Source organism: Balaenoptera physalus (assembly GCF_965194825.1).
Source record: "Balaenoptera physalus genome assembly, chromosome: 13".
Classification (NCBI taxonomy): Eukaryota; Metazoa; Chordata; class Mammalia; order Artiodactyla; family Balaenopteridae; genus Balaenoptera; species Balaenoptera physalus.
Genome location: NC_138892.1, coordinates 14,684,678 through 14,711,828, shown reverse-complemented (window position 1 = coordinate 14,711,828; position 27,151 = coordinate 14,684,678). Strand labels below are relative to the sequence as shown.

General features: G+C 43.1%; 1 protein-coding gene across 4 annotated transcripts in view; it reads right to left on the bottom strand.

Annotated features, from left to right (window-relative positions):
- The window catches only part of SYN3 (synapsin III), a 456,423-nt gene that overhangs the window by 335,025 nt on the left and 94,247 nt on the right, over nucleotides 1–27,151 (bottom strand). The gene's annotated exons all lie outside the window — the stretch shown is intronic.

The window sequence follows — 27,151 nt, the reverse complement described above, 5'->3', positions numbered from 1 at the left end:
AAAATCCAAGGGTTATGATTTCTTCCCTTCTGCTAACTTTGGGGTTTTTTTGTTCTTCTCTAATTGCTTTAAGTGTAAGGCTAGGTTGTTTGAGATTTTTCTTGTTTCTTGAGGTAGCACTGTATTGCTATAAACTTCCCTCTTAGAACTGCTTTTGCTGCATCCCATAGCTTTTGGGTTGTCGTGTTTTCATTGTCATTTGTTTCTAAGTATTTTTTGATTTCCTCTTTGATTTCTTCAGTGATCTCTTGGTTATTTAATAGTGTTTTGTTTAGCCTCCATGTGTTTGTATTTTTTACAGTTTTTTTTCTGTAATTGATTTCTAGTCTCATAGCTTTGTGGTCGGAAAAGATACTTGATATGATTTCAATTTTCTTAAATTTACCGAGGCTCGATTTGTGACCCAAGATATGATCTATCCTGGAGAATGTTCCACAAGCACTTGAGAAGAAAGTGTATTCTGTTAGTTTTGGATGGACAGTTCTATAAATATCAATTAAGTCCATCTTATCTAATGTGTCATTTAAAGCTTGCATTTCCTTATTTTCTGCCTGGATGATCTGTCCAGTGGCGAAAGTGGGGTGTTAAAGTCCCCTACTATTATTGTGTTACTGTCAATTTCCCCTTTTATGGCTGTTAGCATTTGCCTTATTTATTGAGGTGCTCCTATGCTGGGTGCATAAACAATTATAATTCTTATATCTTCTTGGATTGATCCCTTGATCATTATGTACTGTCTTTCCTTGTCTCCCGTAATAGTCTTTATTTTAAAGTCTATTTTGTCTGGTATGAGAATTGCTACTCCAGCTTTCTTTTGATTTCCATTTGCATGGAATATCTTTTTCCTCACTTTCAGTCTGTATGTGTCCCTAGGTCTGAAGTGGGTCTCTTGTAGACAGCATATACATGGGTCTTGTTTTTGTATCCATTCAGCCAGTCTATGTCTTTTGGTTGGAGCATTTAATCCATTTACATTTAAGGTAATTATTGATATGTATATTCCTATTACCCTTTTCTTAATTGTTTTGGGTTTGTTTTTGTAGGTCTTCTCCTTCTCTTGTGTTTCATGCCTAGAGAAGTTCCTTTAGCATTTGTTGTAAAGCTGGTTTGGTGGTGCTGAATTCTCTTACTTTTTGCTTGTCTGTAAAGGTTTTAATTTCTCCATCGAATCTGAATGAGATCCTTGCTGGGTAGAGTAATCTTGGTTGTAGGTTTTTCCCTTTCATCACTTTAAATATGTCCTGCCACTCCCTTCTGGCTTGCAGAGTTTCTGCTGAAAGATCAGCTGTTAACCTTATGGGGATTCCCAAAGATCAGATCAGAAATAAATGAAAATGAAATGAAGGAAACAATGGCAAAAATCAATGAAACTAAAAGCTGGTTCTTTGAGAAGATAAACAAAACTGATAAACCATTAGCCAGACTCATCAAGAAAAAAAGGGAGAAGACTCAAATCAACAGAATTAGAAGTGAAAAAGACTCAAATAAACAGAATTAGAAATGAAAAAGAAGAAGTAACAACTGACACTGCAGAAATACAAAGGATATGAGAGATTACTACAGGCAACTATATACCACTAAAATGGACAACCTGGAAGAAGTGGACAAATTCTTAGGAAAGCGCAACCTTCCAAGACTGAACCAGGAAGAAATAGAAAATAGGAACAGACAAATCACAAGCACTGAAATTGAAACTGTGATTAAAAATCTTCCAACAAACAAAAGCCCAGGACCAGATGGCTTCACAGGTGAATTCTATCAAACATTTAGAGAAGAGCTAACACCTATCCTTATCAAACTCTTCCAAAATATAGCAGAGGGAGGAACACTCCCAAACTCATTCTATGAGGCCACCATCACCCTGATACCAAAACCAAAGATGTCACAAAAAAAGAAAACTATAGGCCAGTATCACTGATGAACATAGATGCAAAAATCCTCAACAAAATACTAGCAAACAGAATCCAACAGCACATTAAAAGGATCATCAGGGCTTCCCTGGTGGCACAGTGGTTGAGAATCTGCCTGCCAATGCAGGGGACACGGGTTCGAGCCCTGGTCTGGGAAGATCCCACATGCCGTAGAACAGCTAGGCCCGTGAGCCACAACTGCTGAGCCTGCACGTCTGGAGCCTGTGCTCCGCAACAAGACAGGCCGCGATAGTGAGAGGCCCGCACACCGCGATGAAGAGTGGCCCCCGCTTGCCACAACTGGAGAAAGCCCTCAGCACAGAGACGAAGACCCAACACAGCCATAAATAAATAAATAAATAAATAAATTTATATATATAAAAAAAAGGATCATACACCATGATCAAGTGGGGTTTATCCCAGGAATGCAAGGATTCTTCAATATACGCAAATCAGTGTGATACTCCATATTAACAAACTGAAGGATAAAAAGCATATGATCATCTCAATAGATGAAGAAAAAGCTTCTGACAAAACTCAACACCCATTTATGTTAAAAACTCTCCAGAAAATAGGCATACAGGGAACCTACCTCAACATAATAAAGGCCATATATGACAACCCCACAGCCAACATCATTCTCAATGGTGAAAAACTGAAACCACTTCCTCCAAGATCAGGAACAAGACAAGGTTGCCAACTCTCACCACTATTATTCAACCTAATTTTGGAAGTTTAGCCACAGCAATCAGAGAAGAAAAAGAAATAAAAGGAATCCAAATTGGAGAAGAAGAAGTAAAACCGTCACTGCTTGCAGATGACATGATACTATACCATAGAAAATCCTAAAGATGCTACCAGAAAACTACTAGAGGTAATCAATGAATCTGGTAAAGTAGCAGGATACAAAATTAATGCACAGAAATCTCTTGCATTCCTATACATTAATGACAAAAAGTCTGAAAGAGAAATTAAGGAAACACTCCTATTTACCATTGCAACAAAAAGAATAAAATACCTAGGAATAAACCTACTTAAGGAGACAAAAGACCTGTATGCAGAAAACTGTAAGACACTGATGAAAGAAATTAAAGACGATACAAACAGATGGAGAGATATACCATGTTCTTGGATTGGAAGAATCAATATTGTGAAAATGACTGTACTACTCAAAGCAATCTACAGATTCAATGCAATCCCTATCAAACTACCACTGGCATTTTTCACAGAACTAGAACAAAAAATTTTACAGTTTGTATGGAAACACACAAGACCCCAGATAGCCAAAGCAATCTTGAGAAAGAAAAATGGAGCTGGAGGAATCAGGCTCCCTGACTTCAGACTGCACTACAAAGCTACAGTAATTGGGACAGCATGGTACTGGCAAAGAAACAGAAATATAGATCAATGGAACAGGATAGAAAGCCCAAAGATAAACCCACACCCCTATGGTCACCTTATTTTTGATAAAGGAGGAAAGAATATACAATGGAGAAAAGACAGCCTCTTCAATAAGTGGTGCTGGGAAAACTGGACAGCTACATGTAAAAGAATGAAATTAGAACACTTCCTAACACCATACACAAAAATAAACTCAAGATGGATTAAAGACCTAAATGTAAGGCCAGACACTATAAAACTCTTAAAGGAAAACATAGGCAGAACACTCTATGACATAAATCACAGCAAGATCCTTTTTGACCCACCTCCTAGAGAAATGTAAATAAAAACAAAAATAAACAGATGGGACCTAATGAAACTTTTGCACAGCAACGGAAACCATAAACAAGACAAAAAGACAAGGCTCAGAATGGGAGAAAACATTTGCAAACGAAGCAACTGACAAAGGACTAATCTCCAAAATATACAAGCAGCTCATGCAGCTTAATATCGAAAAAAGAACAACACAATCCAAAAATGGGTGGAAGACCTAAACAGACATTTCTCCAAAGAAGATATACAGATTGCCAACAAACACATGAAAGGATGCTCAACATCACTAATCATTAGAAAACTGCAAATCAAAACCACAATGAGGTATCACCTCACACCGGTCAGAATGACCACCATCAAAAAATCTACAAATAATAAATGCTGGAGAGGGTGTGGAGAAAAGGGAACCCTCTTGCACTGTTGGTGGGAATGTAAATTAATACAACCACTATGGAGAACAGTAAGGAGGTTCCTTAAAAAACTAAAAATAGAACTACCATATGAGCCAGCAATCCCACTACTGGGCATATACCTTGAGAAAACCATAATTCAAAAAAGACATGTACCACAATGTTCATTGCAGCTCTATTTACAATAGGCAGGACATGGAAGCAACCTACGTGTCCATCAACAGATGAATAGATAAAGAAGACGTGGCACATATATACAATGGAATATTACTCAGCCATAAAAAGAAACGAAATTGAGTTACTTGTAGTGAGGTGGATGGACCTAGAGTCTGTCATACAGAGTGAAGTAAGTCAGAAAGAGAAAAGCAAATACCGTATGCTAACACATATATATGGAATCTAAAAAAAAATATGGTTCTGATGAACCTAGCGGCAGGACAGGACGCAAACGTAGAGAATGGACTTGAGGACACGGGGAGGGGGAAGGGTAAGCTGAGACGAAGTGAGAGAGTAGCACTGACATATATACACTACCAAATGTAAAATAGATAGCTAGTGGGAAGCAGCTGCATAGCACAGGGAGATCAGCTAGGTGCTTTGTGACCACCTAGAGGGGTGGGATAGGGAGGGTGGGAGGGAGACGCAAGAGGGAGGGGATATGGGGATATATGTATATGTACAGCTGATTCACTCTGTTATAAGGCAGAAACTAATACAACATTGTAAAGCAATGATACTCCAATAAAAATACTTAAAAAATAAATAAATTTAAATTTAAAAAATAAATAAATACATCCAAGGGTTAGTCTCAACACCCAGACTAAACTGCTTTGCCCTTGACCCTAGAGGTCAGGGTCCTAAGCCTTAAGTCTTAGTCTAAATCAAAAGAATGAGGATTTGGGAGTTGGAGAACCCTGGTTAAGTTCTGGCTCCTTCTCCTCCATCAGCTGTGTGACCCTGAGCCCGTTTCTTCACCTCTCTGAACCTCAGCTTCCTAACCTGCGTCATACAGTTCACTGAAGGAGGAAGAGCCATACACAGCTCCCCAGCACACAACAGGCCTCAGTGGATGGCCCCAATTCTTTATTATGATGATGGAGACAGTTTAGGAGAGCTGTCTGCTCAAAGACCCCAAATCCATTATGCATGTTTTATCTTAGTGCTCCCAAGGTCTTGAATAAACAATGTCTTCATCCAGTATTTAAAAGACACTAAATCGGCCTCAGAGTAACCACCCCCTCCCACCCCAACTGAAACTTGGCTGGCTCTATACTTGGCTGCTGGCCTGAATTTCCAAGCACTGTTGGTTTAGCATTTCTCAAATGTACCCCATTAACACTACGAACCGGTCAGCTCTCCCTCCTCTCTGAGCTCAGGTCTGACCAGCACAGTGAGAGATGGAGCCAGCAGTGTGAGGCCAGACTCCCCGACTTGCCTTTGTGAAGCAGGGTGGTGCTGGGGTCGGTCTGCCTGGGATTGGGGGCACCTGTCAGCATTTGCATGAAGGGGTGCAGCCAGGTCAGATGCAGACATAGGCAGTGTGCTTGGAGACCGGGAGAAAGCGCAATGGAATGAGGGGGTCTGGGAAATGTGAACAAAATATATTCTCCCAGTTGCCTCTTGAGGGGAAAAAACAAGACCTTGAACGAGGCTTAGCAAAAAGCCACTGCTCTGGGAATCAGGAAATAGCTCTGCCCTGGCACGGTCTCCAACTCATTCGCTGTGTGTCTCTGAGCAAGGTACTTGCTCTTTCTGTGGCACATTTATTTAAAGATAAATGGATTAGGCTGGGCCACATTTTAAAACTCTTGCTTGGCAGCAGAATTCTTTCTCAAACAAAATTTTACTTGGAATTTTAATACATAAATAGATGAAAGTGGAACTGATTCTCTGGGTAAAAGGTGGCAGGAGTGGGAAAAGGGGGAGCTGGAATCTTGCCCACTAAGCCCCGCTAACAATCTGAAAGACACCAGGAGGTACCTCTGTGGAAAGGGTTTGAGAACCACATGACATGGCATATGATATATAAAATCTCATGTGCTGGCAGCTTCTGATCCTGGTAGCTGCAGCTGCTACTGCTGATAACAGTAATGGCTTTTATTTGTTGAGCACTTTCTTTGTGCCAGGGCTGGAACTGACTTCTATATGCTTTACTTTGAGAGTCAGTAACGAGCCCTGATTCAGAGCCCTGTTTCAAATTCCAGCTTCACCAATTTAGCAGCTGTGTGACGGTGGGCAAGTTAGTTAATCTTTCTGTGCCTCAGAGTCTTCATAATGGAAAATAGATTGTTCCGAGGATTAAAGCAATTACTCTCCATAAAAGTGCCTAGAACAGTGGCAGGCACATAGTAAGCAACTGATGTTAGCCACTTTTCTCATGACTGCATAAATTATTATATTTAATTTTTATAAGCACTACTCGGTTTCACAGATGAGGGAATTGAGGCTCAGAGAGGTGAAGTGAGTGCCCCTAGGTCACAGAGTTAGTAGGTGATGGAAGGAAGACCTGAATCCAAGTATGCTCAACTGTGCAGCCTGTGGTCTTAACACTCAGCCAGAACTGCTTTGTTCTTGACCCTAGAGGGTAGGGTCTTGGTCCTAGTAATTTGCTTAAGGAGTTCCAAGCCTAGATGGAAGGGTAGTTAACAATGACTACAGTGATTTATGCTTGCAGGAGTTCTGGGGTCAGCAGGGTCTAGAGTCTGGACATCCTAACGAATGCAAATTCCAAGCAGAGAGAAGGTGTTTGGTCTCCAGAGCCCAGGGCTAACTGATGGTCTCTACTAGAAAAAGGGCAGAAGCAGCCCCAAGCTAGAGCACAGGTGAGCAGAGAACTGGCTGACTTTTAGCCCCCACTTGGAGGGCACCATATATGCCTCTGAGCAGTCCACAAGCTGTACAACCTTACACAACGACCCTTACTCTTCTCCTGCCTCAGCATTTGGTGGGGAGAAGCTCAGGGAGAGAATGAATTTGGCTGCATGAGAAAGACAAAGACTGGTCTCAGCCTTGCCCTGATACCTGTGGAAGCCTGGGATGAGGGGAAGGCGCATGGAGGCTGTGAGGTCAGGAAGCTCTGCATGATCGCCCAAAGCAAGTGCAAGCCACACAGTCACTTTATCTCTTTGTGCTTCTTTCTCTCAGCACGGAGGGTGGCAATAAAAGATGGCTGTATGGCTCTCTCTGGGGAGCTGAATGGGAGCCAAACCATCATATGGTGAACAAATGCTGTGATCGCCCAACTGCAGAGCAGCTGCTGCAAATTATTAAATGGCACCAACCTTTGCCTTGACCACTGACCCCTGGAAACGAGTAGCCACCCACCCACCCACCCACCCAGAAAGCCCCAGTACCCTGCCACCAACAAAGGCCCAAACACAGGCTCCAGCATTAAGAAAAATCAGGGGGTGTGGTATAGCTGTAAGAACACAGCTTTAAATTCAGACAGAGCTGTATACAAATGCCAACTCCACCCCTCATGAGCTGTGGGACTTTGGGTAAGATACTGAACTTCTCTGAGCCTCAACTTCCCATCTATAAAATATAGCTTATGTACTGATCATGCAAGGAGGATGTAAGAATTAGAAATAATAAATGTAAAGTATCCAGCACAGTACCTAAGACAAAGTTAAGTGCTTTAAATAGCTATACACATAGTGCCTTCACTTATTCAATGAAGACAGACTCCAAGCCCACTGACTACAAGGCACAGTAAATATCATGTGGGAGGGTTAAGTGGTTTCCCTGAGTGACACGAGCTGAGATCTGAAGGACAAGCAGGAGTTTTCTAGGTGAAATGGGGAGGAAAGAACTTTCCAGGCAGATGGAACAGAATAGGTGAGGGTTGAAGAACTGAGCAAGAGTTGATGTGGTTGATGCAGAGACAGCAAGAGGAGGCTGGCAGGGTGGGTGGGGCCAGACCACACAAGCCACAGTAAAGATTTTGGTCTAACAGTACAAAGAACGTATGGAACGGTTCTAACTGATGAAATGACACACTCAAATTAGTGTTTTAAAAAGCTCACTCTAAAAAGAGTATATACTGTATGATTCCAACTTTATGACATTCTAGAAAAGGCAAAACTATAGAAACAGTAAAAAGATTAGTGGTCACCAGGGATTATGGAGGAGGGAGGGATGAATAAGCAGAGCACAGGGGATTATCAGGGCAGTGAAACTGTCCCGTATGATAATATAATGGTGGATACGTGTCATTATATATTTGTCAAAACGCACCGAATGTATGACACCAAGAATGAAGTCTAGCAGAAACTATGGACTTTGGGTGATAACGATGTTTCCGTGTAGCTTCGTCAATTGTGATACAGGTACCACTCTGGTGGGAGATGTGGATAATGGGGGAGGCCGTGTGTGTCAGAGGACAGGGGGCACATGGGAACTCTGTGTACTTTCCTCTCAATTTTGCTCTGAACCTAAAACCTCTCTAAAAATATAAAGTCTATTAATTTAAAAAAAAAGAGACAAAAACAGTCTGGCTGTGGTATAGAGAATAGATTGGAGGCGAGCAGGGGAGAATGCAGAGGACTAGTTAGGTTTTTCTACTGTTTTGCTGGGTTCCTTTGGGACAAGTTACATAAGCTCTGAGAGCTTCAGTTTCTCCATCTGTGATATGGGAACGAGAACATAAAGTGACGCAGGGTATAGGAAGTGCCTCACAGAAAGCCTGGCACAAGGCAGGTGTTCAGTTCACTCTGGCAGAACATGAAAGAATGATCATGATGCTGGGAAGAATGGCAAACAGTGTCAGGATCCAGAGCTTTTTGTGGGGGGATAGTGGGCATCCTGCGATGATGTTTTGTAGCAGGTAAAAAGTCTCAGTGTCTATTGGCAGGGGCAAAAGGATTTAGCAGAGTGTATGGCCAAGGGCTAAAGCTGTGTTTCGTGCTTTGGGGGAAAAAAATCATAATAACAGCTAAGACTTATTGACTGCTAACTACATGGCAGGTCCTAACGTAAGTGCCTTTTGTGAATTAGTTCCTTTCATTCTTTCAACCGTACCTCAGGTTAGGAACTATTATTATCTCTACTTTGTATCCGGGGAAACTGAAACACAGAAAGGACCATCAACTAGCCCAGTATAAGTGACAGAGCTGGTTTAAAAGAAAATCAAAGGATACAAACCTGAGTTCACTGAGAAAATAGGTTTTGTAAGCACAGAACCATTGTGAAATGGCACAAAAGAGACGAGCTGTGACCAAGGACCCAATCACGGTGGGAAGAAGTACGGTAGAGCCCTTAAGGCCATGGGTTTTGAATGAGCCTTCCTGGGTTTAAATCCTGGCTGCTCCACTTTGTGTGTGACCTTAGGCAAGTTATTTAGCTACTCTGTGACTCAGTTTCCGTTTCTGTAATATGGGGATAGTAACAGGCCATACCATTTTTAGTCAATATATGTTTCAGAACAAAGAAGGACAACAGGAACTTCTAAAAGAGCAAGCTTGGGGCTTTAAACAGGGGTGAGGCTCAAACCTGGCACCCAACCCACAGTTATCAAGTACCACACTAGATGCCAGCTTGTTGCAGTGATGAAAACAACATGACCTCTGCCCTCAAGGACCTCCCAGTCTGGGGTGGGGAGATAGGTACAAATGCAGAAAATAAAACAAAAGGCAGGATATAAGAATCAGTCACTTGTTCAACCAAAATGATGCCAGTCACCATTCTAGACACTAGGGATGTAGTGATTGGCAAAACAGACAAGTTCCCTGCCCTCAAAGAGCTTATGTTCTAGTGCTGGAGATAGGCAACGAACACAAACATAGGAGCAGTGATGACTGCTGTTAATTAAAAAATAAAGCAGGGTGAGGGCTTAGAGAGCCACGTGGGAGGTTATTTCGGATAGGATGGTCAGAGAAGGAAGTGGTAGCACCTGAGTAAGGCCAAAATGTCATGAGGGGTGAGCTGTGTTCATATCTGGGAGAAAAGTTTCCCACGCTGAGGTAATAGCAAGTGCAAAGGCCCTGAGGAGGGGAGAATACACTTGACCTGTTTAAAGAATGGCACAGAATAGGAGGACTGGTGTGGCTGATGGGGACAAAGGTGGAGAGACAGAGGAAGTCTAGACCACAGGGCACCTACCGAGCACAGTCAGGACTGTGAATTCCACTCTAAGAGGGATGGGAAGCCCTTGGCAGGTTTTTTGGGTTTTTAAATTTTTATTTATTTATTTTTGGCTGCGTCGGGTCTTCGTTGCTGCACGCGGGCTTTCTCTAGTTGTGGTGAGCGGGGGGCTACTCTTCGTTGCGGTGCGCGGGCTTATTGCAGTGGCTTCTCTTGTTGCGGAGCACGGGCTCTAGGCGCGGGCTTCAGTAGTTGTGGCACGTGGGCTCAGTAGTTGTGGCTCACGGGCTCTGGAGCGCAGGCTCAGTAGTTGTGGCGCATGGGCTTAGTTGCTCTGCGGCATGTGGGATCTTCCCGGACCAGGGCTTGAACCCGCCCGCGTCCCCTGAATTGGCAGGAGGATTCTTAACCACTGCGTCAGCAGGGAAGTCCGCCTTGGCAGGTTTTAAACATGGGCTTGGCATCTGATTTAATTTCGGAAGAATCACTCTGGCTGCTGTGTAGAGAATGGATTGAAATGGGCCATGGTGGACTAACATGTCTTTGAATTCTTTGCTGCTCCTTTCATTAACAAGTGGGATCTCCTTAAATCTAGTTTTCCCCTGTGCCTGTCTCTGACCACTAGCATGTGGCAGAAGTGATGCTGTGAAACTCCTAACTCTGGCCTTTAAGATATTTACACCTTCTATCCCTCTTGTAACTTGTCCTCTTGAAAACCAGCTGCTGTATGAGAAGTCTCACTATCCTGAGACCACACTGCTGGGAGAAAGTGCAACAGCCACGTGGAGAAAGAGAGACCATGTGGAGGGGCACCAAGGTACCAGAGACATGGACGTGAAGGTGACAGGACCTTCCAGCCCAGCCAAGCCACAAGGCATGCAGCAGAAGAACTGCCTGTCCCAGCCTTCCAGATTCCTGACCCACAGACTGCAAACAAATAAAATGATTGAGATTTTAAGCCATGAGGTTTGGGGGTGGTTTGTTACACAGCAATTGATAATTGAGGCAGAGGCAAGGAGGCCAGTGAGAAGGGTACTGCAGAAATCCAGGTGAAGGAGAAAGGTGATTTTGGTCTACGGTAGGAATGGGGGTGGAGAATCAAAAAAATGCTGATTTGAGAAAAAGTTTTACACACACACATCATCATCATCATCATCATCATCATCATCATCATCATCATCATCATCATCATCATCATCGGGAGAAACTCAGGGGTCTGGAGTCCCTGTATCACCTAGGGAGGATGGCACTGGTTCCATCTCTGAGGCTACCTCATTCAATGAAGGGTTGATTGTCCAAGGGTTGACTTCCTTTTCAGAAACTTCACTGCCATTAGGACAAACACTACAGAAGGTAAAGGGATATATTCCAGAATGCCTGAAAATAGGCTTAACAGCACAGAAATACTCTTTATTAGCAAAATGAAGACATCCCAGAGAAAACTGTTCATCTTAATATAACATCTAACATTTATACACTACTTCATAATTTATCAAGTATGCTCATACCTATTACCTCTTTTGATTCTATCCACTGTCCTATGAAGTTAGAATTGTCATCCTCATGTACAAATGAGGAAACACACTCAGAAAGGAAACACTTACTGTTCTAAAGCCCCATAGTCAGTAACTAGTAGAGCTAGACTTTGAACCTGTAACTTCTTTAAGCAAGTTCAATTTTTTTTTGTATATGACTGTTGCTAATATTTCCACACTTACTTTAAAACTACACAGAATAAAATCAAATAATGTATCATTCCATTCTGTGTTTTCGTTGTCTGCCTGCGGCTCTTCTTCATAGGCTAGTTGTGCAATGGATTTTAAAGCAAAGTCCTTGGACTCCTGGTCTTGAAACCTTGTAGGTAGAGTTTGACAACATGCAGATTCCTGGGCCCCACCCAGGAACCAGACTTTCTGGTAATGGGGCCTAAGTACCTGTATTTTAATAAATAGGCCTGGGGGGAGGGGAGGTGTCTTAAATTATTCGCCTTCATGGGAAAGGTTGAAAGTCACTGAACCGGTGGATCAATCAGCCCTTCGGAAGCAGATGGACATGCTTAAATGAAGAGACAGAGTCTGAAAACACTGAGCAAACTGTAAACGGATCACTCCTCCATGTTGCCTGGGGTGAGAAAGGGGCCCTAGACAGTCTCTTCCTTCCCCTCCCCCTGTCCACCAGAATCACTCAGGGGCCAGGAAAGGAAGAGTGTGCAGAAGGAGTCATGGGGTGGGAGGGCGAGGAAGGGGCAGGCTGAACATTTCAAGAGCAGCCACTATGTTTCAGGCATTAGCAGACTTCCTCTTTCGGCCCTCAAAGTCGGCAACGCTTCCATTTTACAGTTGAAGAACATGGGAATCCGGGAATGAGGTTACTTGTGCAGTCACACAAATAGTAAGTGGGGAGTCAAGATTCGAACCCAGGATCACCTAGCACTAATGCTAGTGTTGTTTCTAGCATCAAGCTGTGCCAACCAGGTAGAAGGGAAGTGTGACATGAAGTCATGGGAGTGTGAACCCCACTCCCCTACTCATTCTCTGTACGACCTTGGAACAGGCATTACCCTTCTCAGAAGATGTTCCTTCACTTCTTTCAAAAAGGGGATCAAATTACCTGCCACTGAGAAGTCCCCAGGTACCCAGTAACCTGTTAGTAAAAGGTGATGGCTTCTGAATGAGAAACAGGACGCCAAAATCAAAAGGGTGAAGTAACCATCAGGCAATTTCTCCCACAGTGGATCGTGCCAGGTTGGGAGCAGGTGCCCCGGGATGGCAGAGTGCGACCCAGTGCGGGAGCCATTCCTGGGAGTGGCTGCAGCACGTGGGAACGAAGGTGCGTGTGGGGCGGGCAGGGGCTCTCCGGTGGCCTCTGAGGTCTCTCCCGTCCCCAATTTCTATGATCCTGGGAAGCAGGAGCCACACTGTTTTTCTCTGTCAGTGCTCTGCTCCCACTCCTGGGGGAGCTGGCAGACCTGCCGCTGGCTTGTTGGCTGGAGACGCATGGGTAGCGGAGCCTGGCATTTCTTTACAGGCTCTCACTGTCTCTTTCTTGTGCTGCTTTCTTCCCGTTCCCACGCCCTACCTCTGCAAGTCCCCAGGGATTCTGCTTTCTCCTGCAGTGCTGAGGGCAAAGGCCCTGGGCAAAGAGATAGATCGGGCCTTCCCCCACCAAGGCTGCTCTGCTGGGACCCTCAATGCCTCATTGTCCCTGGCCTCCCAGACCCCGTCCCCTCCCGGGGAGAGAAGGCGGTGGGCGGTGTGCTGGTCAGCAAGCCCACGCCTGGTGCAAGCTGGCTGGGGTCCTCTCAGTTGTGAGCTTTTTACTTTGCAAAGTTGTGGGATTCTTATTCATTTGAAGAGTCGGCCAGTCCTGAATGCCTTCAGCAAAGATTTCGGCACTGAGCCAGGCGCTGGGGGTACAACTTGGAAAAACAGTCCTTAACCCGATCCTCAAGGAAGGTCCAGTCCAGTGGGAGACATGAGAAGTAAATAATGATTACTGCTCTCCTGAATCCATCACAATGCAGGGAGAGCAGTAAGAACAAGAACACAGAGCCATTGGTTAAGGGTTGGTTCATTCCTTCATTCATTGAACAAATAATTATTGAGAAACTGATACATGACAGGCACTGTTCTAGGGGCTGGGAATAAGGGGGAGCAAAACAAAGTCCCTGCCTCTTCTAGAAAATAATATAATAAAATAAATGATATAAATGGCACATCTTATCTATATCTGTAATATAATAATTACATTATATAATCAAAATATAATATAATATACATTGATTATAATGTTAATATTGTTATATTAATGTATTATCTAATTACATAAAGCATATCATCTGTATATATTAGTTTATATTATACATTATAATAATATTACATTAATATATTTTATTAATGTACCTAATCTATCAGCTATCAATCAATCAGTCAATCAATGAATCATCTATCATCCACCTATTTACCTATCTATAGTTTCAGGCAGTGACGACTGCTTGAAGGAAAAAAATGTATAGTTGGGGCTCGAGTGTGGGGACAGTATGGTCTGGCAAGGTCTCTCCGAGGAGGTGGCATTTGATCAGAAATTTGAAAGGGTGCGACATGGTAACATCTGCGGAGTGTTTCAGGAGGAAGGAAGAGCGGGTGCAAGGACTGTCCCCAGACACCGCTTACCTACTTCATATGTATCATTCTCAGAAGCACGGGTTACTTCTTCCCACTTTACAAATGGGGAAACCAAGAGCTAGGAAGGTGGAAGGACTAATCCAGGGCCTCCCAGCTTGCAGAAGGGAAAGCTGAGACCCACCCCAGGTGGTCTGCTCTGCCCCTATAGGTGGGCTTTCAGCCATGAAGCCACGCCACCTACCTGGCAAGTCCTAGATGCTTTTTGGCACAGAGGAGGGGGTGCCAACTTTAGGGAAGAAGGTAGAGAAGGGGACATGAGTGCACCAGGCCAAGGGAGGTCTCTGCCTTCCTTCTTTGCCTCTTCTGGCCCCAAAGCTGCCCCTTACCTGTGTGCACATCCACTCAAAGTCAAGAGAGAGAGAGGGAAGCTCCTCTTCCAAGTCCACAGTGCTCACTCTGCTCACATTATTTAGGTTTCTACTCAAGTCACCTCCTCAGAGAAGCCTTCCCTGATCACCCCACCTCGAATACCAGTCACTGTCTATCTCATCTTTTGCTTCAACCTTTTCTCACGACCTGCCATTAGATTGCATATTTGTTTTCTTATTTGTTGTCAGTTTCTGTAGCTTAAATGTCAGCTCCACAAAGGCTATTGTCTATTTTGTTCACTACTGTATCCTCTATGTCTGGTACATCTTTAATGAATGAAAGAAAGGAAAGTAGGAAAAGCTCAGTGTGTGTGTAACCACTTAGGAGAATTAAAGGAAGCACTTTTCCAAACAGACACAGGCACCACGAAGGGACAGTAGAATCTGAGCTCTTTGTGATTTGCTGGTGGGTGCCTGGCACTCTGAATTTGCTCAATAAATATTTGTTGAATGAATGAATATCTGAAATTTGAAATTCCAAGTTCAGGAAGCTCAGAAGACTTTGAGCAATTATGTGTGAAATAAACATGATTTTACAATATTCTTTGATAGGATGTTTGAGAGTTCTCAGGATAGAGGTTCAGGATTGAGAGCTGATCCTGACACAAAAGCTAACATGCTAGGAGGATTTGGACAAGTCATCTTCCTCCTTGCCACCTGGGGCACAATTTGCCCACCTGTAAAATGAGGACACACAGAAAACTCTAAGGGACTCTTCTAACTCTGGACATCTAAGATTTTGTAAAATAACTCCTCCTCTGGGACAGGCCCACACATCTCCATCTTGCCCCGAATATCCCCCCTGGAAACAGTAATCCTGGGGTGGGTACCAGGGGTAGTTTTTGAGAGTCTTCAATGCCTTTCCTCAAGGTCTTGTGTTACTTAAGCTTTCTGGCTCCTTCTCTTCAAGCCTCTCTGAGGTCTGACCTTCTAATGAGCGGAGACACATTATCAGCCACTGTGGTTTGAATGGGTGCCTATAATTTAGTGTTGCCTAATGCTGGACACTGAGAGCAGGGCTTGTGTAATTAGGCTGGGACCTCATTAACATCTGCCTCCGTGGGTGTTTTTCATTCTTGGTTTCTCCTGTCTTGTATTTTGAATCCCATCTGGCTGTATGGACACGGCTGCCCTTTTTTATTGCTCCATTGTGAAGCCAGGCTTGAATTTGGGCCCAGAATGGCAACAGCCATCCACAATGCATGAATCTTAACATGTCCTGGAATGGCCCCTGCTCTGCTCTCTAAATAGAATTACACAACTTTACTGAGAACCTGGACTGTCTGAGTTGCTCTTGAGCACCTCGAGTTGGCTGGCAGTCCACCCTTAGTTTGGATGTTTGACAGAAACCAGAGTAAGGGGTGCTATCAGTTTAATTACTACAATTACCCATGATTTAACCAACTCGTGTGTAATACTTTGCCATATACAAAGCACTAGTAGAATCTGGCCTTGAGCAGAGATGTGGACTGTTTTGTTTACCGGTGATTCCTACGAGAGTTATTCTCTTCTGGGGCCCTCCTGCCCCCACCCCATTCTTCTCTGCCCTGCTCTGAGCCCCAGGAGGCTGAACTCTGTGGACAGTACCTATCGGGCTCTCTTGCTCACTGGGCCAAAGTGAGGTCCCAGCAGGAGACTGGAGGGCAGGGGGAGAGGAGGGTGGTGGTACTTCTTCCTAGTGCCCACCCTGCTTCAGTGCAGGACTTTGGAGGTAGCTAAGTTCCTCTACAACTACTGCGTCAACTGCATGGCTCTCCCGCCCAAGTCTAGGTGAAACCTTCTGGATTGAGTCTATTAATTCTACTTCCTCTCCTTGTCCCTTCACCCCTAATGATGGTAATGGCTTCTTGCTGTTGTTATTGGATGCCTCATGTTCCCTGAGCCCCACACACCCCTCCGTAAGTGATTCCTTTTTTAAAATTTCTTTATTTCTTTATTTAAACCATTTGGGGATGAATTCTGTTTTCTACCTAGCCCCTGTCTGATACAATTCTTAATATCTGGAATGGAACCTGGAACACAGTAGGCCCTTAATAAACATCTGTGGAATGAATAAGCAAACTTTTCACATATGTCTCATTTAATCCTTACAAAAACTATGTAAAATAATACAATTACCTTTTACAGATGAAGAAGCTGAGGTTCAGAGAGAGGTAGAATCTCAGGTCTGAGCAACAGATTTCTAAGGGAGAGCAACACACACATCCTATACCCCACATGAGCCTGAGCCACACTCAGCACCTGGGAGAAATCTCTACTTCCTGCTGCTTCCAGCACAGACCCAGAGTCCACTCATGCTGGCCTGGGGTGGGCTCAACAGGACCAGATGCCATGCAGTGGACAAGGGTAATGTGAGTAAGAGAATAACAAAATTTCTATCCTTCTTTGTCTCTTATTACAGTTTTTTACTTAAAGTCTATTTTGTCTGAAATAAGTATGGCTACCCCTGCTCTGTTTGGTTTCTATTTGCATGGAATATCTTTTTCCAGCCCTTCACTTTCAGCCTGTGAGTGTATTTAAAGCTAAAGTGAATCTCTTTTAAGCAGCATATTGTTGGGTCTTTTTTTCTTTCAATTCATTCAGCCACTCTATGTCTTTTAATTGAAAATTTTAATCTATTTACATTTAAAATAGTTATTTAAAGTACTATTGCCATTTTGTTAACTGTTTTCTGGCTGGTTTGTAGTTCCTTTGTCCTTTCTTCCTCTCTTGCTGGGTTCCTTCATGATTTGATGCTTTTCTGTAGGGGTTTGCTTTGAATCCTTTCTTCTGTTTTGTGTATCTCCTATAGGTTTTTGCTTTATGGGTACCATGAGGCTTACATAAAAAATTTTATAGTACAGTCTATTTTAAGCTGATAACAACTTAACTTTAATCACATACAAAAACTACTCTTTTACTTGCCCCTCCCTATATTTTATGTTTTTGATGCCACAATTTACATCCTTTTATATTGTATATTCATTAATCATTGTAGCTATTGTTATGTTTAATACTTCTGGTCTTTTAACCTTTTTACTAAAGTTAAAAGTGATTTACACACCACCATTACAGTACTGCCAGAGTATTCTTAATCTGACTAAATAATTACCTTTATCAGTTTTATACTTTCATATGTTTTCATTTTACTAATGAGTGCCCTCTTATTTCACTAAGTTCTCACTGTCTAAATTCAGATTCTTGGATCCCCTCAGTATTTGTCTACTGTCTAATTGTATTTTTTCATACTACTCATAATGAGGAACTTACTGCCTCTTTAAGCAGCTCTAACTATGAAACAATCTCTCCCTTGTTAAAAAGGCAGTCCAGTAAGTGGTGACACAAAGGCTCTGGAGCCAACTACCTAGGCTTGAATCCTAGTTTTGACCCTTACTGGCTGGAGACCTTGATTCCATTACCCAACTTATTGGTGCTTCAATCTTCTCATCTAGAAATGTGGATGATAATAGTACACATTTTATAGGGTTGTTGAAAGGATGAAATGAGTCAATACATGTTAAGTGCTTGGGACAGTGCCTAGCACGTAGGAAATGCTATAAAGTGTTTGTTAAATAAATCAAAATTCATGAATTCTGTGTGTGCAATTCAAGCTGGCTTCATCAAAAAGGATTTTTTTGGCTCCAGCTTGGAGATGAGTCTGGATCCAGGGCCTTGAAGTAACATCAGCAGGTCATTGACTCTCTTTCTCATCTTGGCTGTGTTTTCCTTTGCCTTGGATTCATTCTCATTAGATCCTTCCCTCTAAGAGAAAGAGCCATGGCCACCAGCAGCTCCAGGAGTTCATCCCACCAGCTCAGCAGCCCCGGCAGAACACATGTGTCTCTCACCCAAGAGTTCCAGCAAAAGCCTCACATGAATTCTCATTGGCCTGGCTTGGGTCCCAGACTTTTTTCCCCCAGTGTGACATTCTGATTCTAGGGCTGGTTATTGCTGTCAGCTCTAGACACCACACAGACTGCAAGCTGCGGAAGGGTTGCCCCAGTGGAAAATCTAGTTGCTATTCCCCAAAGCAGGAGGAATAGATGCTGGAGAAAACCAGCAGTGGTCTGCTCTACCACCCATCTTGGTCATCTTCCCTGAAGGTGCTCCCCACGAGCAAGACTTTAGAAGACCTCAGCTTTGCTCCTATTGTATACTTGGAAGTGCTTAAGGGCATTTTCAATGCAACACCTAAGTCTCTTTGAAAGAATACACTGCAAGGCAAGAGCACTGCTCAACATTCCTGCTTTGGGAGACCACAGCTAGGGCTTGGTATGGCACTACATGCCAGAGGAAGATTCTACTGACTCTTCACCTGCAGGATGCAGTGTGAGTCAGGCTGGGGCTACCTGGTTTGTGTGCACATTCTTGCAGGTCTGGCACCTTGTAACATGTGGCTCGCCGAAATAAGCTGCTGGGCTGAGATTGTAAGCACCATCCTGGGCATGGACAAAATAAATCTTAACAGTTCCATGGATCCTAGAACCCAGGGCTTTGGCTATATTGGCACTGTCCTCACAGCCCTGGCTACTCAAGTAGCCTCACAGCCCTGGCTACTGATGCTTATGGTCTTCCACCAGAATCATCAACATCATCTGGAAGACTTTGTGCTCAAATCAAGGTCACAGGACTGACAGCATTGGCTTCATCTGGGAATTTGTAGGAAACTCAGAATCTCAGGTCCTACCTGAAGATCTAATGGATGGGAATGCATTTTAACAAGATCTCTAGGGGGTTTGTATGCACTTTAAAATATGAGAAGCACTACTGTATCAGTTTTCTAGGGCTTCCTTAACAAAGTACCACAAACTGCATGGCTTAAAACAACAGAAATTTATTCTTTCACAGTTCTAGAGGCTCAAAGTCTGAAATCAAGGTGTCAGCAGAGTGGGTTTCTTCTGAGGGCTGAGGGAAAATTTGTTCTATGCCTGTCTCCTAGCTTCTGCTGATGGATGGCAATCCTTGGCATTCCTTGTCTTGTATCACTCTAATTTCTGCTTCCATCATCACATGGTTTTTCCTTGCGTCTCTGTGTCCAAGCTTCCCTCTTCTTATAAGGATACCAATCACATTGGATTAAGGGCCCACCTTACTCCAGTATGGCCTTAACTTATTACATTTGCCATGATCCTACTTCCAAAGAAGATCACATTCTGGGGTACTAGTCTTAGGACTTTAACACATCTTTTCTGGGGAGACACAATTCAAACCATTACAACTATCTTCCAAGCCTGCCATTCTTAAGTGCTGGGAGACTAGCTGATTAAGAATCACCTAGAACAGTTTCGTAAATTTATTTTTGTAAACATTTTAATAAATTTTGGAAGAAGATGGCAGGTCTAGAATGAGGCTTGAGATATCCATTTCTGCAACGTGATCTTCTTCAGGCAGCACACCCCCAGGATACTCAGCTTTACAGATGGCCCAGCCCCAGTTCAGGGCCAATGTGCAAGCAATCTGGGGAGATTCTCCATCAGGCTGCCCACTGGAATCACCTGGGGAGTTTTAAAGCTACCAATACCTAAGTTCTGCCCTCAGAGAGTCTAGTGTAATTGGTTTTTCCTATTGCCTGGATATCAGGATTTTAAAACATTTCCCAGGTGATTCTAATCTGCAGCCAAATTTGGGGATTAATGGAATAGATGCTCTCATTTCTACATATTACAAAGAAGATGATCCAGTCCCTTTCCCAGACAGGGAAACAAAACATAAGACAAATAATCGCAAATATGAACATACACAGATTCCTAAATGTTGAATTTTATGTTTTTTACAGTTTTTAGGTGCATAATGAGGCTGCTGTGAGAAGTAAATAAATGTATATATGTAGCACCATTCTCAAAATCTCCCATGATGGCAGACTTGTTCATCTCTCCTTGTAGTTTTGCCAATTTTTGAAGTACATTTTGAGGCACTTTTTTTGAGCCCTATAAATTTAAAATTATTATCTCTTCTTGGTCAATGACTCCTTTATCCTAATGGGTTACTTCCTTTTCCCTGGTAATACTTTTCACCTGTAAGTCTATTTTTCCCCCTGATATTAATACAACTATATTGGCTAGCTTTCTTTTGCCCAGTTGTTACATGGTGTGTATAAGTACGTATGTATATATATATTTATTTATAACTTATTTAATATTTAACTTGTATGTTTATTTAATGTATATATTTATTTCCATCTTTTAACTTTCAAACATTCTATAGCCTTATGTTTTAGATGAATCTCTTGAATGGAATATAGTTGTATTTTAAAGAAGTCTACTCTGGGGGAGTTCCCAGTGGCCTAGTGGTTAGGATTCCGGGCTTTCACTGCCATGGGCCAGGTTCAATCCCCGGTCGGGGAACTAAGATCTCACAAGCAACACAGCCAAAAACAACAACAACAACAAAAAAACTACTCTGACAATCTTGCTGTAGATGCTCTATAAATTGAGCATTTAGTTCATTTACATTTAATATAATTACTCATATATACTGGTGATAAAAATATTTAGCAACTTGTAGGGTACTTTGAGAAAGTTGCAGTTCTCACAAGTGACCATGAGATGGCAACTCTAGGGGACTCACAGGCAAACAGCCTTGAAGGGACAAAGGGAACTAGGCATTTGCTCTCTGGGGTTCAACTACTGCTTCCAAGGGTGTATCTCCCCTGCTACGTTTGGGCATCCTCTGACCATGGGAGAAACAAGGATATGGGATGGGGGACAGGAGTGTGGTGAACTGGGGGACAAAAGAGTAGTCCAATGGCCATGCCTAACCATGGGGTAAGTAAGGGTGGCTGAAGGCATTCAGTGGGCTCAGGTCAGAGGCTATTTATCAATTTGTATAGAAAAATTTCAATATTTTAATAACCAGTACTGCTGTACACACCATTCAGAATACCAGCCTGTTGATATATATGGATCTAAACCTATCATTCTGTTATTTGTAACACCTGTTCAACATTGGTTTTTCTCTCCTTTCTTGTTTTCTTTTATTATTTCTATTTTTCTCTCTCACTGTATGTATGTATGTATGTATGTATGTATGTATGTATTTATTTATTTGTTTGTTTATTTATTTATTTATGGCTGCGCTGGGTCTCCGTTGCTGCGTGTGGACTTTTTCTAGTTGCGGTCAGTGGGGGCTACTCTTTGTCGCGGTGCGCGGGCTTCTCATTGCGGTGGCTTCTCTTCTTGCGGAGCACGGGCTCTAGGCGCACGGGCTTCAGTAGTTGTGGCATGCGGGCTCTAGAGCACAGGCTCAGTAGTTGCGGCGCCCGGGCTTAGTTGCTCCACGGCACGTGGGATCTTCCCGGACCAGGGCTCGAACCTGTATCCTCTGCATTAGCAGGTGGATTCCTAACCACTGCGCCACCAGGGAAGCCCCTCTCATCGTTTTTAAGTACTACATTCTGTTTCTATTTTTTTAGTAATTATCATAGAGATTACCTTTACTTATTCTTTAATTCTTTAATTTTCATCTTTAATTTTTCAAAGCCTATTATTAATCAATACTTAACTTTCCACCCTGACAATACAAGGGCCTCAGAACATCTTAATTCTATTTAGCCCCAGCCTCTACTCACTTACTGTGGTTTATCTGAATCCTTCATATATTTTAAAAATCCATAAGATGTCATTATGATTATTAATTGTTTTTTGAAGACAATGTTTATTAGCATTTCCACTTTCTTTGCTCTTCATGTATTCTTGCTGCTCTATGTTATTCTGAGATCACTTCCTTTTTGCCTAAAGTACATACTTTACAATTTCCCTTAGTGAGGTCTTATCTTTATAAATGTTTTTATTTTGCCTTCTTTCATAAAATACATTTCCCTGAGGATGACAATTATTTTCTTTCAGCGCACTGAAGATATCTTCCCACCCCTGCTGCCTGAGAGCCAACTGTCAGTCTGTTACTCCAATCAAGTAATCTGCCTTTTTCCCTTGGCTACTTTTTATTTTTCTTTATCTTTCTGCACTTAAACTATTGTGTTTTAGTAGAATTCTTTTTAGTAATCCTGCTTTAAATTTGTTGAGCTTCTGATGTTGGTAGTTTGGTTATCTTCCTGAAAGATTCTCAGCTATCATTTCTTATTTTACTGCCTCTGCTCCATTCTCTTTTCCCTCCCTTTATGAAACTCTGGCTAAATGAATGTTAGACCTTCTCAGGAGATCTAACCATCTCTTCTGCATTTCCAGTCTTTTTTCTCTTTGTGCTTCATTTGGGAAAATTTCTTTGGCTCTACCTTTCATTTCATTAACACCTTTTCAATGGTGTCTAATATGCCATTAAACACAACACTTTCAATAATTTTGGTTACTGTAGTTTTCATTTCTAGAAGTTCTGTTTGGTTTTAATAAAACTGGTTGTGCCATTTTTTATAGTTTCCTATTCCTTGCAGATATCTTCCAACCTGATTTTTTTCAACTTAATATGTATGATTTTTTTCTTTTAAGCATGTGTGTTGGGGGGAGGAGAGAAGATGGCAGAAGAGTAAGACGCGGAGATCACCTTCCTTCCCACAGATACAGTAGAAATACATCTACACGTGGAACTGCTCCTACAGAACACCCACTGAACGCTGGCAGAAAACGTCCAACCTCCAAAAAGGCAAGAAACTCCCCCCGTACTTGGGTAGGGCAAAAGAAAAAAGAAATAACAGAGACAAAAGAATAGGGACGGCACCTGCACCAGTGGGAGGGAGCTGTGAAGGAGGAAAGATTTCCACGCACTACGAAGCCCCTTCGCGGGCAGAGACTGCGGGTGGCAGAGGGGGGAAGCTTCGGGGCCACGGAGGAGAGCGCAGCCACAGGGGTGCGGAGGGCAAAGCGGAGAGATTCCCGCACGGAGGATCAGCGCCGACCAGCACTCACCAGCCCGAGAGGCTTGTCTGCTCACCCGCCGGGGCGGGCGGAGCTGGGAGCTGAGGCTCGGCTTCGGTCGGATCGCAGGGAGAGGACTGGGGCTGAGAGGCTTGTCTGCTCACCCGCCGGGGCGGGCGGGGCTGGGAGCTGAGGCTCGGCTTCGGTCGGATCGCAGGGAGAGGACTGGGGCTGGCGGCGTGAACACAGCCTGAAGGGGTTAGCGCACCACAGCTGGCTAGGAGGGAGACCGGGAAAAGGTCCGCAGCTGCCGAAGAGGCAAGAGACTTTTTCTTGCCTCTTTGTTTCGCGGCGCGCAAGGAGAGGGGATTCAGAGCGCCGCCTAAACGAACTCCAGAGAAGGGCGCGAGCCGCGGCGATCAGCGCGGACCCCAGAGACGGGCATGAGACGCTGGGGCTGCTGCTGCCGCCTCCAAAAAGCCTGTGTGTGAGCACAGGTCACTCTCCACACCGCCCCTCCCGGTAGCCTGTGCAGCCCGCCACTGCCAGGGTCCTGTGATCCGGGGACAAGTTCCCCGCGAGAACGCACTGCGCGCCTCAGGCTGGTGCAACGTCACGCCGGCCTCGGCCGCCGCAGGCTCGCCCCGCCTCCTCTGTACCCCTCCCTCCCCGCGGCCTGGGTGAGCCAGAGCCCCCGAAGCAGCTGCTCCTTTAACCCCGTCCTGTCTGGGCGGGGAATAGACGCCCTCAGGCGACCTACACGCAGAGGCGGGTCCAAATCCAAAGCTGAACCCCAGGAGCTGTGCGAACAGGGAAGAGAAGGGGAAATCTCTCCCAGCAGCCTCAGAAGCAGCGGATTAAAACTCCACAAACAACTTGATGTGCCTGCATCTGTTGAATACCTGAATAGACAACGAATCATCCCAAATTCAGGAGGTGGACTTTGGGAGCAGGATATATTAATTTTTCCCCTTTTCCTTTTTTTTGTGAGTGTATATGTATATGCTTCTGGGTGAGATTTTGTCTGTATAGCTTTGCTTTATAATAGCTTTATTTTACTTCACTATATTATAGCCTCTTTCTTTCTTTCTTTCTATTTTTTCTCCCTTTTACTCTGAGCCATGTGGACGAAAGGCTCTTGGTGCTCCAGCCAGGCATCAGGGCCGTGCCTCTGAGGTGGGAGAGCCAACTTCAGGATACTGGTCCACAAGAGACCTCCCAGCTCCACGTAATACCAAATGGCAAAAATCTCTCAGAGATCTCCATCTCAACATCAAGACCCAGCTTCACTCAACGACCAGCAAGCTACAGTGCTGGACACCCTATGCCAAACAACTAGCAAGACAGGAACACAGCCCCATCCATTAGCAGAGAGGCTGCCTAAAATCATAATAAGGCCACAGACACCCCAAAATACACCACCAGACGTGGACATGCCCACCAGAAAGACAAGATCCAGCCTCATCCACCAGAGCTCAGGCACTAGTTCCCTCCACCAGGAAGCCTACACAACCCACTGAACCAACCTTAGCCACTGGGGACAGATACCAAAAACAACGGGAACTACGAACCTGCAGCCTATGAAAAGGAGAACCCAAACACAGTAAGATAAGCAAAATGAGACGACAGAAAAACACACAGCAGATGAAGGAGCAGGGTCAAAACACACCAGACTTAACAAATGAAGAGGAAATAGGTAGTCTACTTGAAAAAGAATTCAGAATAATGATAGTAAGGATGATCCAAAATCTTGGAAATAGAATAGACAAAATGCAAGAAACATTTAACAAGGACGTAGAAGAACTAAAGAGGAACCAAGCAATGATGAAAAACACAATAAATGAAATTAAAAATACTCTAGATGGGATCAATAGCAGAATAACTGAGGCAGAAGAAAGGATAAGTGACCTGGAAGATAAAATGGTGGAAATAACTACTACAGAGCAGGATAAAGAAAAAAGAATGAAAAGAACTGAGGACAGTCTCAGAGACCTCTGGGACAACATTAAACGCACCAACATTCGAATTATAGGGGTCCCAGAAGAAGAAGAGAAAAAGAAAGGGACTGAGAAAATATTTGAAGAGATTATAGTTGAAAACTTCCCTAATATGGGAAAGGAAATAGTTAATCAAGTCCTGGAAGCACAGAGAGTCCCATACAGGATAAACCCAAGGAGAAACACGCCAAGACACATATTAATCAAACTGTCAAAAATTAAATATAAGGAAAACATATTAAAGGCAGCAAGGGAAAAAAAACAAATAACACACAAGGGAATCCCCATAAGGTTAACATCTGATCTTTCAGCAGAAACTCTGCAAGCCAGAAGGGAGTGGCAGGATATACTTAAAGTGATGAAGGAGAAAAACCTACAACCAAGATTACTCTGCCCAGCAAGGATCTCATTCAGATTCGATGGAGAAATTAAAACCTTTACAGACAAGCAAAAGCTGAGAGAGTTCAGCACCACCAAACCAGCTTTACAACAAATGCTAAAGGAACTTCTCTAGGCAAGAAACACAAGAGAAGGAAAACACCTACAATAACAAACCCAAAACATTTAAGAAAATGGGAATAGGAACATACATATCGATAATTACCTTGAATGTAAATGGATTAAATGCTCCCACCAAAAGACAAAGGCTGGCTGAATGGATACGAAAACAAGACCCATATATATGCTGTCTACAAGAGACCCACTTCAGACCTAGAGATACATACAGACTGAAAGTGAGGGGATGGAAAAAGATATTCCATGCAAATGGAAATCAAAAGAAAGCTGGAGTAAGCAATTCTCATATCAGACAAAATAGACTTTAAAATAAAGACTATTACAAGAGACAAAGAAGGACACTATATAATGATCACGGGATTGATCCAAGAGGAAGGTATAACAATTGTAAATATTTATGCACCCAACATAGGAGCACCTCAATACATAAGGCAAATACTAACAGCCATAAAAGGGGAAATCGACAGCAACACAATCATAGTAGGGGACTTTAACACCCCACTTTCACCAATGGACAGATCATCCAAAATGAAAATAAATAAGGAAACACAAGCTTTAAATGATACATTAAACAAGATGGACTTAATTGATATTTATAGGACATTCCACCCAAAAACAACAGAATACACATTTTTCTCAAGTGCTCATGGAACATTCTCCAGGATAGATCATATCTTGGGTCACAAATCAAGCCTTGGTAAATTTAAGAAAATTGAAATCGTATCAAGTATCTTTTCCGACCACAACGCTATGAGACTAGATATCAATTACAGGAAAAGATCTGTAAAAAATACAAACACATGGAGGCTACACAATACATTACTTAATAACGAAGTGATTACTGAAGAAATCAAAGGGGAAATCAAAAAATACCTAGAAACAAATGACAATGGAGATACGACGACCCAAAACCTATGGGATGCAGCAAAAGCAGTGCTAAGAGGGAAGTTTATAGCAATACAAGCCTACCTCAAGAAACAGGAAACATCTCGAATAAACAACCTAACCTTGCACCTAAAGCAATTAGAGAAAGAAGAACAAAAAAACCCCAAAGCCAGCAGAAGGAAAGAAATTATAAAGATCAGGTCAGAAATAAATGAAAAAGAAATGAAGGAAACAATAGCAAAAATCAATGAAACTAAAAGCTGGTTCTTTGAGAAGATAAACAAAATTGATAAACCATTAG